Consider the following 13,441-nt stretch of genomic DNA (forward strand, 5'->3'; position numbering starts at 1 on the left):
CCGGTCCTCACATTTACGTCTTGCTCTCCTTACGTCAGTATACATCACATGAGCTGTGACGCTGGCTTTGCAACATCTTGCGTGTCTTTAGGCTCGCCGCGACCAACACTTACCATGCACTGTCCACAAAACATGGAGGCGCCGGGGCTTGAACCCGGGACCTTTCACATGCAAAGCGAACGCTCTACCAACTGAGCTACGCCCCCAAGGGCAACAAAGCTGCGCTGTTTTCCATTCTTTGCTACTCTGATGTGCACGGACCTGATGGTTGGTTGGTTTGTAGGGGTGAAGGGACCAGTGTACAAAGGCGCGGTCAAGTTCATATACACAAGAGTTCCAAGTAGTTTCGATGCTCTGGTGTTACGACTACAAATTACGTCTGTATTTAACGTCTTAAATTGAAAGGACAGTCGACTGATGACCACAGCAGTTGAGTCCCATAGTGCTCAGAGCCATTTTTTGAAAGGACAGTCACAAACCTTGTCGACAATCACACCGCGCCTGAGGTAACAAGCACATCTGAAGCCCAATTGTGCACTCGACTGTTCATGCCAACTCACTGCCTCGCACTTTACTACTGTGTACCACTCTTGTCGTCCAACTGCAAAACACTGGGCCACAACACGTTTCCGCGTCTCCATTGCACTGCGCAAACTACGAAACGCTCCCCAAACATGGCACTCACCCATGCAGACGACTTTTCCGACTTTCCACGACGCTCACGCAACGCTCACGCTAGTGAAAGCCTTATTTAGAGCTTGACGTCGCGCCCAAGCGAGTGAGCACATTTCGCCTACGGCTTAGGCCGCCCACCTAGTGTGGCTGCTCGGTGTCTGCAGGCAGCGAGGGGCTGCAAGCTTCCCGTGTTCGCGCCTGTGTCACCTCTGCTTGCTTGTCAGAGACAGAGTATCGCAAAACATACAACTCACTCCATGAATTGATTGCTACGGCATCTGTCATCAGCAGTCACAACTAGCAACACCAGTAGCAGCCGACTGCACGTAAAGAATGGGAATGTGCAGTGGGATTTTTGTGAACTCGGCGCAAGGCAGATCTTTCCGACATAGGTTTGAGAATCTTAAGGGCAGACTTGTACTGTTTCTAAATTCAGTGTAGCGGTGGGAGGAGGGTGCTTCCTGCGCGTAACATCACGCTTGCCAGTTGTGGCTGCTAATCGTTCGCTCGTATCTGCCTTGACACATTCGCTGGCTGTGAATTATCCCACTTGCGTGGCAGTGTGCGCATGTAGGTGTGTTAAAAATTCTGGAGGCGCTGGGTATCGATCCCAGTACCTCTCGCATGCTAAGCGAGCGCTCTACCATCTGAGCTACGCCCCCTGATGACAAATAGTGCTACATACAACCATATCAATATCACAGACCCCTTGCACTCCCATTATTCCGCAGACAAACACTATTCTCAATGTGTCCGTGAGGGTGTCTTTCAGGTTTCCTGCATTCTGTATCGAATCGTAGTTGGCCAAAATTAAAGTGGCGCGCACAACGTCGAAAATAGCGTTCGGCCACCGCTCTGAGTAAGACGAACGTGTTGTCCACTCTCTAGACTTCTTTGAGGTTAGGCCGTTATACCTAAGACAGATTTGCACTCGATGACACCTCGACAACAGCCGGTCCTCACATTTACGTCTTGCTCTCCTTACGTCAGTATACATCACATGAGCTGTGACGCTGGCTTTGCAACATCTTGCGTGTCTTTAGGCTCGCCGCGACCAACACTTACCATGCACTGTCCACAAAACATGGAGGCGCCGGGGCTTGAACCCGGGACCTTTCACATGCAAAGCGAACGCTCTACCAACTGAGCTACGCCCCCAAGGGCAACAAAGCTGCGCTGTTTTCCATTCTTTGCTACTCTGATGTGCACGGACCTGATGGTTGGTTGGTTTGTAGGGGTGAAGGGACCAGTGTACAAAGGCGCGGTCAAGTTCATATACACAAGAGTTCCAAGTAGTTTCGATGCTCTGGTATTACGACTACAAATTACGTCTGTATTTAACGTCTTAAATTGAAAGGACAGTCGACTGATGACCACAGCAGTTGAGTCCCATAGTGCTCAGAGCCATTTTTTGAAAGGACAGTCACAAACCTTGTCGACAATCACACCGCGCCTGAGGTAACAAGCACATCTGAAGCCCAATTGTGCACTCGACTGTTCATGCCAACTCACTGCCTCGCACTTTACTACTGTGTACCACTCTTGTCGTCCAACTGCAAAACACTGGGCCACAACACGTTTCCGCGTCTCCATTGCACTGCGCAAACTACGAAACGCTCCCCAAACATGGCACTCACCCATGCAGACGACTTTTCCGACCTTCCACGACGCTCACGCAACGCTCACGCTAGTGAAAGCCTTATTTAGAGCTTGACGTCGCGCCCAAGCGAGTGAGCACATTTCGCCTACGGCTTAGGCCGCCCACCTAGTGTGGCTGCTCGGTGTCTGCAGGCAGCGAGGGGCTGCAAGCTTCCCGTGTTCGCGCCTGTGTCACCTCTGCTTGCTTGTCAGAGACAGAGTATCGCAAAACATACAACTCACTCCATGAATTGATTGCTACGGCATCTGTCATCAGCAGTCACAACTAGCAACACCAGTAGCAGCCGACTGCACGTAAAGAATGGGAATGTGCAGTGGGATTTTTGTGAACTCGGCGCAAGGCAGATCTTTCCGACATAGGTTTGAGAATCTTAAGGGCAGACTTGTACTGTTTCTAAATTCAGTGTAGCGGTGGGAGGAGGGTGCTTCCTGCGCGTAACATCACGCTTGCCAGTTGTGGCTGCTAATCGTTCGCTCGTATCTGCCTTGACACATTCGCTGGCTGTGAATTATCCCACTTGCGTGGCAGTGTGCGCATGTAGGTGTGTTAAAAATTCTGGAGGCGCTGGGTATCGATCCCAGTACCTCTCGCATGCTAAGCGAGCGCTCTACCATCTGAGCTACGCCCCCTGATGACAAATAGTGCTACATACAACCATATCAATATCACAGACCCCTTGCACTCCCATTATTCCGCAGACAAACACTATTCTCAATGTGTCCGTGAGGGTGTCTTTCAGGTTTCCTGCATTCTGTATCGAATCGTAGTTGGCCAAAATTAAAGTGGCGCGCACAACGTCGAAAATAGCGTTCGGCCACCGCTCTGAGTAAGACGAACGTGTTGTCCACTCTCTAGACTTCTTTGAGGTTAGGCCGTTATACCTAAGACAGATTTGCACTCGATGACACCTCGACAACAGCCGGTCCTCACATTTACGTCTTGCTCTCCTTACGTCAGTATACATTACATGAGCTGTGACGCTGGCTTTGCAACATCTTGCGTGTCTTTAGGCTCGCCGCGACCAACACTTACCATGCACTGTCCACAAAACATGGAGGCGCCGGGGCTTGAACCCGGGACCTTTCACATGCAAAGCGAACGCTCTACCAACTGAGCTACGCCCCCAAGGGCAACAAAGCTGCGCTGTTTTCCATTCTTTGCTACTCTGATGTGCACGGACCTGATGGTTGGTTGGTTTGTAGGGGTGAAGGGACCAGTGTACAAAGGCGCGGTCAAGTTCATATACACAAGAGTTCCAAGTAGTTTCGATGCTCTGGTATTACGACTACAAATTACGTCTGTATTTAACGTCTTAAATTGAAAGGACAGTCGACTGATGACCACAGCAGTTGAGTCCCATAGTGCTCAGAGCCATTTTTTGAAAGGACAGTCACAAACCTTGTCGACAATCACACCGCGCCTGAGGTAACAAGCACATCTGAAGCCCAATTGTGCACTCGACTGTTCATGCCAACTCACTGCCTCGCACTTTACTACTGTGTACCACTCTTGTCGTCCAACTGCAAAACACTGGGCCACAACACGTTTCCGCGTCTCCATTGCACTGCGCAAACTACGAAACGCTCCCCAAACATGGCACTCACCCATGCAGACGACTTTTCCGACTTTCCACGACGCTCACGCAACGCTCACGCTAGTGAAAGCCTTATTTAGAGCTTGACGTCGCGCCCAAGCGAGTGAGCACATTTCGCCTACGGCTTAGGCCGCCCACCTAGTGTGGCTGCTCGGTGTCTGCAGGCAGCGAGGGGCTGCAAGCTTCCCGTGTTCGCGCCTGTGTCACCTCTGCTTGCTTGTCAGAGACAGAGTATCGCAAAACATACAACTCACTCCATGAATTGATTGCTACGGCATCTGTCATCAGCAGTCACAACTAGCAACACCAGTAGCAGCCGACTGCACGTAAAGAATGGGAATGTGCAGTGGGATTTTTGTGAACTCGGCGCAAGGCAGATCTTTCCGACATAGGTTTGAGAATCTTAAGGGCAGACTTGTACTGTTTCTAAATTCAGTGTAGCGGTGGGAGGAGGGTGCTTCCTGCGCGTAACATCACGCTTGCCAGTTGTGGCTGCTAATCGTTCGCTCGTATCTGCCTTGACACATTCGCTGGCTGTGAATTATCCCACTTGCGTGGCAGTGTGCGCATGTAGGTGTGTTAAAAATTCTGGAGGCGCTGGGTATCGATCCCAGTACCTCTCGCATGCTAAGCGAGCGCTCTACCATCTGAGCTACGCCCCCTGATGACAAATAGTGCTACATACAACCATATCAATATCACAGACCCCTTGCACTCCCATTATTCCGCAGACAAACACTATTCTCAATGTGTCCGTGAGGGTGTCTTTCAGGTTTCCTGCATTCTGTATCGAATCGTAGTTGGCCAAAATTAAAGTGGCGCGCACAACGTCGAAAATAGCGTTCGGCCACCGCTCTGAGTAAGACGAACGTGTTGTCCACTCTCTAGACTTCTTTGAGGTTAGGCCGTTATACCTAAGACAGATTTGCACTCGATGACACCTCGACAACAGCCGGTCCTCACATTTACGTCTTGCTCTCCTTACGTCAGTATACATCACATGAGCTGTGACGCTGGCTTTGCAACATCTTGCGTGTCTTTAGGCTCGCCGCGACCAACACTTACCATGCACTGTCCACAAAACATGGAGGCGCCGGGGCTTGAACCCGGGACCTTTCACATGCAAAGCGAACGCTCTACCAACTGAGCTACGCCCCCAAGGGCAACAAAGCTGCGCTGTTTTCCATTCTTTGCTACTCTGATGTGCACGGACCTGATGGTTGGTTGGTTTGTAGGGGTGAAGGGACCAGTGTACAAAGGCGCGGTCAAGTTCATATACACAAGAGTTCCAAGTAGTTTCGATGCTCTGGTATTACGACTACAAATTACGTCTGTATTTAACGTCTTAAATTGAAAGGACAGTCGACTGATGACCACAGCAGTTGAGTCCCATAGTGCTCAGAGCCATTTTTTGAAAGGACAGTCACAAACCTTGTCGACAATCACACCGCGCCTGAGGTAACAAGCACATCTGAAGCCCAATTGTGCACTCGACTGTTCATGCCAACTCACTGCCTCGCACTTTACTACTGTGTACCACTCTTGTCGTCCAACTGCAAAACACTGGGCCACAACACGTTTCCGCGTCTCCATTGCACTGCGCAAACTACGAAACGCTCCCCAAACATGGCACTCACCCATGCAGACGACTTTTCCGACCTTCCACGACGCTCACGCAACGCTCACGCTAGTGAAAGCCTTATTTAGAGCTTGACGTCGCGCCCAAGCGAGTGAGCACATTTCGCCTACGGCTTAGGCCGCCCACCTAGTGTGGCTGCTCGGTGTCTGCAGGCAGCGAGGGGCTGCAAGCTTCCCGTGTTCGCGCCTGTGTCACCTCTGCTTGCTTGTCAGAGACAGAGTATCGCAAAACATACAACTCACTCCATGAATTGATTGCTACGGCATCTGTCATCAGCAGTCACAACTAGCAACACCAGTAGCAGCCGACTGCACGTAAAGAATGGGAATGTGCAGTGGGATTTTTGTGAACTCGGCGCAAGGCAGATCTTTCCGACATAGGTTTGAGAATCTTAAGGGCAGACTTGTACTGTTTCTAAATTCAGTGTAGCGGTGGGAGGAGGGTGCTTCCTGCGCGTAACATCACGCTTGCCAGTTGTGGCTGCTAATCGTTCGCTCGTATCTGCCTTGACACATTCGCTGGCTGTGAATTATCCCACTTGCGTGGCAGTGTGCGCATGTAGGTGTGTTAAAAATTCTGGAGGCGCTGGGTATCGATCCCAGTACCTCTCGCATGCTAAGCGAGCGCTCTACCATCTGAGCTACGCCCCCTGATGACAAATAGTGCTACATACAACCATATCAATATCACAGACCCCTTGCACTCCCATTATTCCGCAGACAAACACTATTCTCAATGTGTCCGTGAGGGTGTCTTTCAGGTTTCCTGCATTCTGTATCGAATCGTAGTTGGCCAAAATTAAAGTGGCGCGCACAACGTCGAAAATAGCGTTCGGCCACCGCTCTGAGTAAGACGAACGTGTTGTCCACTCTCTAGACTTCTTTGAGGTTAGGCCGTTATACCTAAGACAGATTTGCACTCGATGACACCTCGACAACAGCCGGTCCTCACATTTACGTCTTGCTCTCCTTACGTCAGTATACATCACATGAGCTGTGACGCTGGCTTTGCAACATCTTGCGTGTCTTTAGGCTCGCCGCGACCAACACTTACCATGCACTGTCCACAAAACATGGAGGCGCCGGGGCTTGAACCCGGGACCTTTCACATGCAAAGCGAACGCTCTACCAACTGAGCTACGCCCCCAAGGGCAACAAAGCTGCGCTGTTTTCCATTCTTTGCTACTCTGATGTGCACGGACCTGATGGTTGGTTGGTTTGTAGGGGTGAAGGGACCAGTGTACAAAGGCGCGGTCAAGTTCATATACACAAGAGTTCCAAGTAGTTTCGATGCTCTGGTATTACGACTACAAATTACGTCTGTATTTAACGTCTTAAATTGAAAGGACAGTCGACTGATGACCACAGCAGTTGAGTCCCATAGTGCTCAGAGCCATTTTTTGAAAGGACAGTCACAAACCTTGTCGACAATCACACCGCGCCTGAGGTAACAAGCACATCTGAAGCCCAATTGTGCACTCGACTGTTCATGCCAACTCACTGCCTCGCACTTTACTACTGTGTACCACTCTTGTCGTCCAACTGCAAAACACTGGGCCACAACACGTTTCCGCGTCTCCATTGCACTGCGCAAACTACGAAACGCTCCCCAAACATGGCACTCACCCATGCAGACGACTTTTCCGACCTTCCACGACGCTCACGCAACGCTCACGCTAGTGAAAGCCTTATTTAGAGCTTGACGTCGCGCCCAAGCGAGTGAGCACATTTCGCCTACGGCTTAGGCCGCCCACCTAGTGTGGCTGCTCGGTGTCTGCAGGCAGCGAGGGGCTGCAAGCTTCCCGTGTTCGCGCCTGTGTCACCTCTGCTTGCTTGTCAGAGACAGAGTATCGCAAAACATACAACTCACTCCATGAATTGATTGCTACGGCATCTGTCATCAGCAGTCACAACTAGCAACACCAGTAGCAGCCGACTGCACGTAAAGAATGGGAATGTGCAGTGGGATTTTTGTGAACTCGGCGCAAGGCAGATCTTTCCGACATAGGTTTGAGAATCTTAAGGGCAGACTTGTACTGTTTCTAAATTCAGTGTAGCGGTGGGAGGAGGGTGCTTCCTGCGCGTAACATCACGCTTGCCAGTTGTGGCTGCTAATCGTTCGCTCGTATCTGCCTTGACACATTCGCTGGCTGTGAATTATCCCACTTGCGTGGCAGTGTGCGCATGTAGGTGTGTTAAAAATTCTGGAGGCGCTGGGTATCGATCCCAGTACCTCTCGCATGCTAAGCGAGCGCTCTACCATCTGAGCTACGCCCCCTGATGACAAATAGTGCTACATACAACCATATCAATATCACAGACCCCTTGCACTCCCATTATTCCGCAGACAAACACTATTCTCAATGTGTCCGTGAGGGTGTCTTTCAGGTTTCCTGCATTCTGTATCGAATCGTAGTTGGCCAAAATTAAAGTGGCGCGCACAACGTCGAAAATAGCGTTCGGCCACCGCTCTGAGTAAGACGAACGTGTTGTCCACTCTCTAGACTTCTTTGAGGTTAGGCCGTTATACCTAAGACAGATTTGCACTCGATGACACCTCGACAACAGCCGGTCCTCACATTTACGTCTTGCTCTCCTTACGTCAGTATACATCACATGAGCTGTGACGCTGGCTTTGCAACATCTTGCGTGTCTTTAGGCTCGCCGCGACCAACACTTACCATGCACTGTCCACAAAACATGGAGGCGCCGGGGCTTGAACCCGGGACCTTTCACATGCAAAGCGAACGCTCTACCAACTGAGCTACGCCCCCAAGGGCAACAAAGCTGCGCTGTTTTCCATTCTTTGCTACTCTGATGTGCACGGACCTGATGGTTGGTTGGTTTGTAGGGGTGAAGGGACCAGTGTACAAAGGCGCGGTCAAGTTCATATACACAAGAGTTCCAAGTAGTTTCGATGCTCTGGTATTACGACTACAAATTACGTCTGTATTTAACGTCTTAAATTGAAAGGACAGTCGACTGATGACCACAGCAGTTGAGTCCCATAGTGCTCAGAGCCATTTTTTGAAAGGACAGTCACAAACCTTGTCGACAATCACACCGCGCCTGAGGTAACAAGCACATCTGAAGCCCAATTGTGCACTCGACTGTTCATGCCAACTCACTGCCTCGCACTTTACTACTGTGTACCACTCTTGTCGTCCAACTGCAAAACACTGGGCCACAACACGTTTCCGCGTCTCCATTGCACTGCGCAAACTACGAAACGCTCCCCAAACATGGCACTCACCCATGCAGACGACTTTTCCGACTTTCCACGACGCTCACGCAACGCTCACGCTAGTGAAAGCCTTATTTAGAGCTTGACGTCGCGCCCAAGCGAGTGAGCACATTTCGCCTACGGCTTAGGCCGCCCACCTAGTGTGGCTGCTCGGTGTCTGCAGGCAGCGAGGGGCTGCAAGCTTCCCGTGTTCGCGCCTGTGTCACCTCTGCTTGCTTGTCAGAGACAGAGTATCGCAAAACATACAACTCACTCCATGAATTGATTGCTACGGCATCTGTCATCAGCAGTCACAACTAGCAACACCAGTAGCAGCCGACTGCACGTAAAGAATGGGAATGTGCAGTGGGATTTTTGTGAACTCGGCGCAAGGCAGATCTTTCCGACATAGGTTTGAGAATCTTAAGGGCAGACTTGTACTGTTTCTAAATTCAGTGTAGCGGTGGGAGGAGGGTGCTTCCTGCGCGTAACATCACGCTTGCCAGTTGTGGCTGCTAATCGTTCGCTCGTATCTGCCTTGACACATTCGCTGGCTGTGAATTATCCCACTTGCGTGGCAGTGTGCGCATGTAGGTGTGTTAAAAATTCTGGAGGCGCTGGGTATCGATCCCAGTACCTCTCGCATGCTAAGCGAGCGCTCTACCATCTGAGCTACGCCCCCTGATGACAAATAGTGCTACATACAACCATATCAATATCACAGACCCCTTGCACTCCCATTATTCCGCAGACAAACACTATTCTCAATGTGTCCGTGAGGGTGTCTTTCAGGTTTCCTGCATTCTGTATCGAATCGTAGTTGGCCAAAATTAAAGTGGCGCGCACAACGTCGAAAATAGCGTTCGGCCACCGCTCTGAGTAAGACGAACGTGTTGTCCACTCTCTAGACTTCTTTGAGGTTAGGCCGTTATACCTAAGACAGATTTGCACTCGATGACACCTCGACAACAGCCGGTCCTCACATTTACGTCTTGCTCTCCTTACGTCAGTATACATCACATGAGCTGTGACGCTGGCTTTGCAACATCTTGCGTGTCTTTAGGCTCGCCGCGACCAACACTTACCATGCACTGTCCACAAAACATGGAGGCGCCGGGGCTTGAACCCGGGACCTTTCACATGCAAAGCGAACGCTCTACCAACTGAGCTACGCCCCCAAGGGCAACAAAGCTGCGCTGTTTTCCATTCTTTGCTACTCTGATGTGCACGGACCTGATGGTTGGTTGGTTTGTAGGGGTGAAGGGACCAGTGTACAAAGGCGCGGTCAAGTTCATATACACAAGAGTTCCAAGTAGTTTCGATGCTCTGGTATTACGACTACAAATTACGTCTGTATTTAACGTCTTAAATTGAAAGGACAGTCGACTGATGACCACAGCAGTTGAGTCCCATAGTGCTCAGAGCCATTTTTTGAAAGGACAGTCACAAACCTTGTCGACAATCACACCGCGCCTGAGGTAACAAGCACATCTGAAGCCCAATTGTGCACTCGACTGTTCATGCCAACTCACTGCCTCGCACTTTACTACTGTGTACCACTCTTGTCGTCCAACTGCAAAACACTGGGCCACAACACGTTTCCGCGTCTCCATTGCACTGCGCAAACTACGAAACGCTCCCCAAACATGGCACTCACCCATGCAGACGACTTTTCCGACCTTCCACGACGCTCACGCAACGCTCACGCTAGTGAAAGCCTTATTTAGAGCTTGACGTCGCGCCCAAGCGAGTGAGCACATTTCGCCTACGGCTTAGGCCGCCCACCTAGTGTGGCTGCTCGGTGTCTGCAGGCAGCGAGGGGCTGCAAGCTTCCCGTGTTCGCGCCTGTGTCACCTCTGCTTGCTTGTCAGAGACAGAGTATCGCAAAACATACAACTCACTCCATGAATTGATTGCTACGGCATCTGTCATCAGCAGTCACAACTAGCAACACCAGTAGCAGCCGACTGCACGTAAAGAATGGGAATGTGCAGTGGGATTTTTGTGAACTCGGCGCAAGGCAGATCTTTCCGACATAGGTTTGAGAATCTTAAGGGCAGACTTGTACTGTTTCTAAATTCAGTGTAGCGGTGGGAGGAGGGTGCTTCCTGCGCGTAACATCACGCTTGCCAGTTGTGGCTGCTAATCGTTCGCTCGTATCTGCCTTGACACATTCGCTGGCTGTGAATTATCCCACTTGCGTGGCAGTGTGCGCATGTAGGTGTGTTAAAAATTCTGGAGGCGCTGGGTATCGATCCCAGTACCTCTCGCATGCTAAGCGAGCGCTCTACCATCTGAGCTACGCCCCCTGATGACAAATAGTGCTACATACAACCATATCAATATCACAGACCCCTTGCACTCCCATTATTCCGCAGACAAACACTATTCTCAATGTGTCCGTGAGGGTGTCTTTCAGGTTTCCTGCATTCTGTATCGAATCGTAGTTGGCCAAAATTAAAGTGGCGCGCACAACGTCGAAAATAGCGTTCGGCCACCGCTCTGAGTAAGACGAACGTGTTGTCCACTCTCTAGACTTCTTTGAGGTTAGGCCGTTATACCTAAGACAGATTTGCACTCGATGACACCTCGACAACAGCCGGTCCTCACATTTACGTCTTGCTCTCCTTACGTCAGTATACATCACATGAGCTGTGACGCTGGCTTTGCAACATCTTGCGTGTCTTTAGGCTCGCCGCGACCAACACTTACCATGCACTGTCCACAAAACATGGAGGCGCCGGGGCTTGAACCCGGGACCTTTCACATGCAAAGCGAACGCTCTACCAACTGAGCTACGCCCCCAAGGGCAACAAAGCTGCGCTGTTTTCCATTCTTTGCTACTCTGATGTGCACGGACCTGATGGTTGGTTGGTTTGTAGGGGTGAAGGGACCAGTGTACAAAGGCGCGGTCAAGTTCATATACACAAGAGTTCCAAGTAGTTTCGATGCTCTGGTATTACGACTACAAATTACGTCTGTATTTAACGTCTTAAATTGAAAGGACAGTCGACTGATGACCACAGCAGTTGAGTCCCATAGTGCTCAGAGCCATTTTTTGAAAGGACAGTCACAAACCTTGTCGACAATCACACCGCGCCTGAGGTAACAAGCACATCTGAAGCCCAATTGTGCACTCGACTGTTCATGCCAACTCACTGCCTCGCACTTTACTACTGTGTACCACTCTTGTCGTCCAACTGCAAAACACTGGGCCACAACACGTTTCCGCGTCTCCATTGCACTGCGCAAACTACGAAACGCTCCCCAAACATGGCACTCACCCATGCAGACGACTTTTCCGACCTTCCACGACGCTCACGCAACGCTCACGCTAGTGAAAGCCTTATTTAGAGCTTGACGTCGCGCCCAAGCGAGTGAGCACATTTCGCCTACGGCTTAGGCCGCCCACCTAGTGTGGCTGCTCGGTGTCTGCAGGCAGCGAGGGGCTGCAAGCTTCCCGTGTTCGCGCCTGTGTCACCTCTGCTTGCTTGTCAGAGACAGAGTATCGCAAAACATACAACTCACTCCATGAATTGATTGCTACGGCATCTGTCATCAGCAGTCACAACTAGCAACACCAGTAGCAGCCGACTGCACGTAAAGAATGGGAATGTGCAGTGGGATTTTTGTGAACTCGGCGCAAGGCAGATCTTTCCGACATAGGTTTGAGAATCTTAAGGGCAGACTTGTACTGTTTCTAAATTCAGTGTAGCGGTGGGAGGAGGGTGCTTCCTGCGCGTAACATCACGCTTGCCAGTTGTGGCTGCTAATCGTTCGCTCGTATCTGCCTTGACACATTCGCTGGCTGTGAATTATCCCACTTGCGTGGCAGTGTGCGCATGTAGGTGTGTTAAAAATTCTGGAGGCGCTGGGTATCGATCCCAGTACCTCTCGCATGCTAAGCGAGCGCTCTACCATCTGAGCTACGCCCCCTGATGACAAATAGTGCTACATACAACCATATCAATATCACAGACCCCTTGCACTCCCATTATTCCGCAGACAAACACTATTCTCAATGTGTCCGTGAGGGTGTCTTTCAGGTTTCCTGCATTCTGTATCGAATCGTAGTTGGCCAAAATTAAAGTGGCGCGCACAACGTCGAAAATAGCGTTCGGCCACCGCTCTGAGTAAGACGAACGTGTTGTCCACTCTCTAGACTTCTTTGAGGTTAGGCCGTTATACCTAAGACAGATTTGCACTCGATGACACCTCGACAACAGCCGGTCCTCACATTTACGTCTTGCTCTCCTTACGTCAGTATACATCACATGAGCTGTGACGCTGGCTTTGCAACATCTTGCGTGTCTTTAGGCTCGCCGCGACCAACACTTACCATGCACTGTCCACAAAACATGGAGGCGCCGGGGCTTGAACCCGGGACCTTTCACATGCAAAGCGAACGCTCTACCAACTGAGCTACGCCCCCAAGGGCAACAAAGCTGCGCTGTTTTCCATTCTTTGCTACTCTGATGTGCACGGACCTGATGGTTGGTTGGTTTGTAGGGGTGAAGGGACCAGTGTACAAAGGCGCGGTCAAGTTCATATACACAAGAGTTCCAAGTAGTTTCGATGCTCTGGTATTACGACTACAAATTACGTCTGTATTTAACGTCTTAAATTGAAAGGACAGTCGACTGATGACCAC

The 13,441-nt window shown here is 50.7% G+C and overlaps 17 non-coding genes across 17 annotated transcripts; all 17 read right to left on the minus strand.

Annotated features, from left to right (window-relative positions):
• Nucleotides 1-133: 133 nt before the first annotated feature.
• On the minus strand, nt 134-206 carry Trnaa-ugc (transfer RNA alanine (anticodon UGC)). The gene has a single exon. It is a non-coding gene; the product is annotated as a tRNA-Ala (tRNA).
• A 1,058-nt stretch (nt 207-1,264) lies between these two features.
• Nucleotides 1,265-1,337, minus strand: Trnaa-agc (transfer RNA alanine (anticodon AGC)). Its single transcript has one exon. It is a non-coding gene; the product is annotated as a tRNA-Ala (tRNA).
• A 423-nt stretch (nt 1,338-1,760) lies between these two features.
• Trnaa-ugc (transfer RNA alanine (anticodon UGC)) lies at nt 1,761-1,833 on the minus strand. The gene has a single exon. It is a non-coding gene; the product is annotated as a tRNA-Ala (tRNA).
• Nucleotides 1,834-2,891: 1,058 nt separating this feature from the next.
• Nucleotides 2,892-2,964, minus strand: Trnaa-agc (transfer RNA alanine (anticodon AGC)). The gene has a single exon. It is a non-coding gene; the product is annotated as a tRNA-Ala (tRNA).
• A 423-nt stretch (nt 2,965-3,387) lies between these two features.
• On the minus strand, nt 3,388-3,460 carry Trnaa-ugc (transfer RNA alanine (anticodon UGC)). The gene has a single exon. It is a non-coding gene; the product is annotated as a tRNA-Ala (tRNA).
• A 1,058-nt stretch (nt 3,461-4,518) lies between these two features.
• Trnaa-agc (transfer RNA alanine (anticodon AGC)) lies at nt 4,519-4,591 on the minus strand. Its single transcript has one exon. It is a non-coding gene; the product is annotated as a tRNA-Ala (tRNA).
• Nucleotides 4,592-5,014: 423 nt separating this feature from the next.
• Nucleotides 5,015-5,087, minus strand: Trnaa-ugc (transfer RNA alanine (anticodon UGC)). The gene has a single exon. It is a non-coding gene; the product is annotated as a tRNA-Ala (tRNA).
• A 1,058-nt stretch (nt 5,088-6,145) lies between these two features.
• Trnaa-agc (transfer RNA alanine (anticodon AGC)) lies at nt 6,146-6,218 on the minus strand. Its single transcript has one exon. It is a non-coding gene; the product is annotated as a tRNA-Ala (tRNA).
• A 423-nt stretch (nt 6,219-6,641) lies between these two features.
• On the minus strand, nt 6,642-6,714 carry Trnaa-ugc (transfer RNA alanine (anticodon UGC)). The gene has a single exon. It is a non-coding gene; the product is annotated as a tRNA-Ala (tRNA).
• A 1,058-nt stretch (nt 6,715-7,772) lies between these two features.
• Nucleotides 7,773-7,845, minus strand: Trnaa-agc (transfer RNA alanine (anticodon AGC)). The gene has a single exon. It is a non-coding gene; the product is annotated as a tRNA-Ala (tRNA).
• Nucleotides 7,846-8,268: 423 nt separating this feature from the next.
• On the minus strand, nt 8,269-8,341 carry Trnaa-ugc (transfer RNA alanine (anticodon UGC)). Its single transcript has one exon. It is a non-coding gene; the product is annotated as a tRNA-Ala (tRNA).
• A 1,058-nt stretch (nt 8,342-9,399) lies between these two features.
• On the minus strand, nt 9,400-9,472 carry Trnaa-agc (transfer RNA alanine (anticodon AGC)). Its single transcript has one exon. It is a non-coding gene; the product is annotated as a tRNA-Ala (tRNA).
• Nucleotides 9,473-9,895: 423 nt separating this feature from the next.
• Trnaa-ugc (transfer RNA alanine (anticodon UGC)) lies at nt 9,896-9,968 on the minus strand. The gene has a single exon. It is a non-coding gene; the product is annotated as a tRNA-Ala (tRNA).
• Nucleotides 9,969-11,026: 1,058 nt separating this feature from the next.
• On the minus strand, nt 11,027-11,099 carry Trnaa-agc (transfer RNA alanine (anticodon AGC)). The gene has a single exon. It is a non-coding gene; the product is annotated as a tRNA-Ala (tRNA).
• A 423-nt stretch (nt 11,100-11,522) lies between these two features.
• On the minus strand, nt 11,523-11,595 carry Trnaa-ugc (transfer RNA alanine (anticodon UGC)). Its single transcript has one exon. It is a non-coding gene; the product is annotated as a tRNA-Ala (tRNA).
• A 1,058-nt stretch (nt 11,596-12,653) lies between these two features.
• Trnaa-agc (transfer RNA alanine (anticodon AGC)) lies at nt 12,654-12,726 on the minus strand. The gene has a single exon. It is a non-coding gene; the product is annotated as a tRNA-Ala (tRNA).
• A 423-nt stretch (nt 12,727-13,149) lies between these two features.
• Nucleotides 13,150-13,222, minus strand: Trnaa-ugc (transfer RNA alanine (anticodon UGC)). Its single transcript has one exon. It is a non-coding gene; the product is annotated as a tRNA-Ala (tRNA).
• Nucleotides 13,223-13,441: the final 219 nt, after the last annotated feature.

Source organism: Schistocerca nitens, chromosome 10 (assembly GCF_023898315.1).
Source record: "Schistocerca nitens isolate TAMUIC-IGC-003100 chromosome 10, iqSchNite1.1, whole genome shotgun sequence".
NCBI lineage: Eukaryota > Metazoa > Arthropoda > Insecta > Orthoptera > Acrididae > Schistocerca > Schistocerca nitens.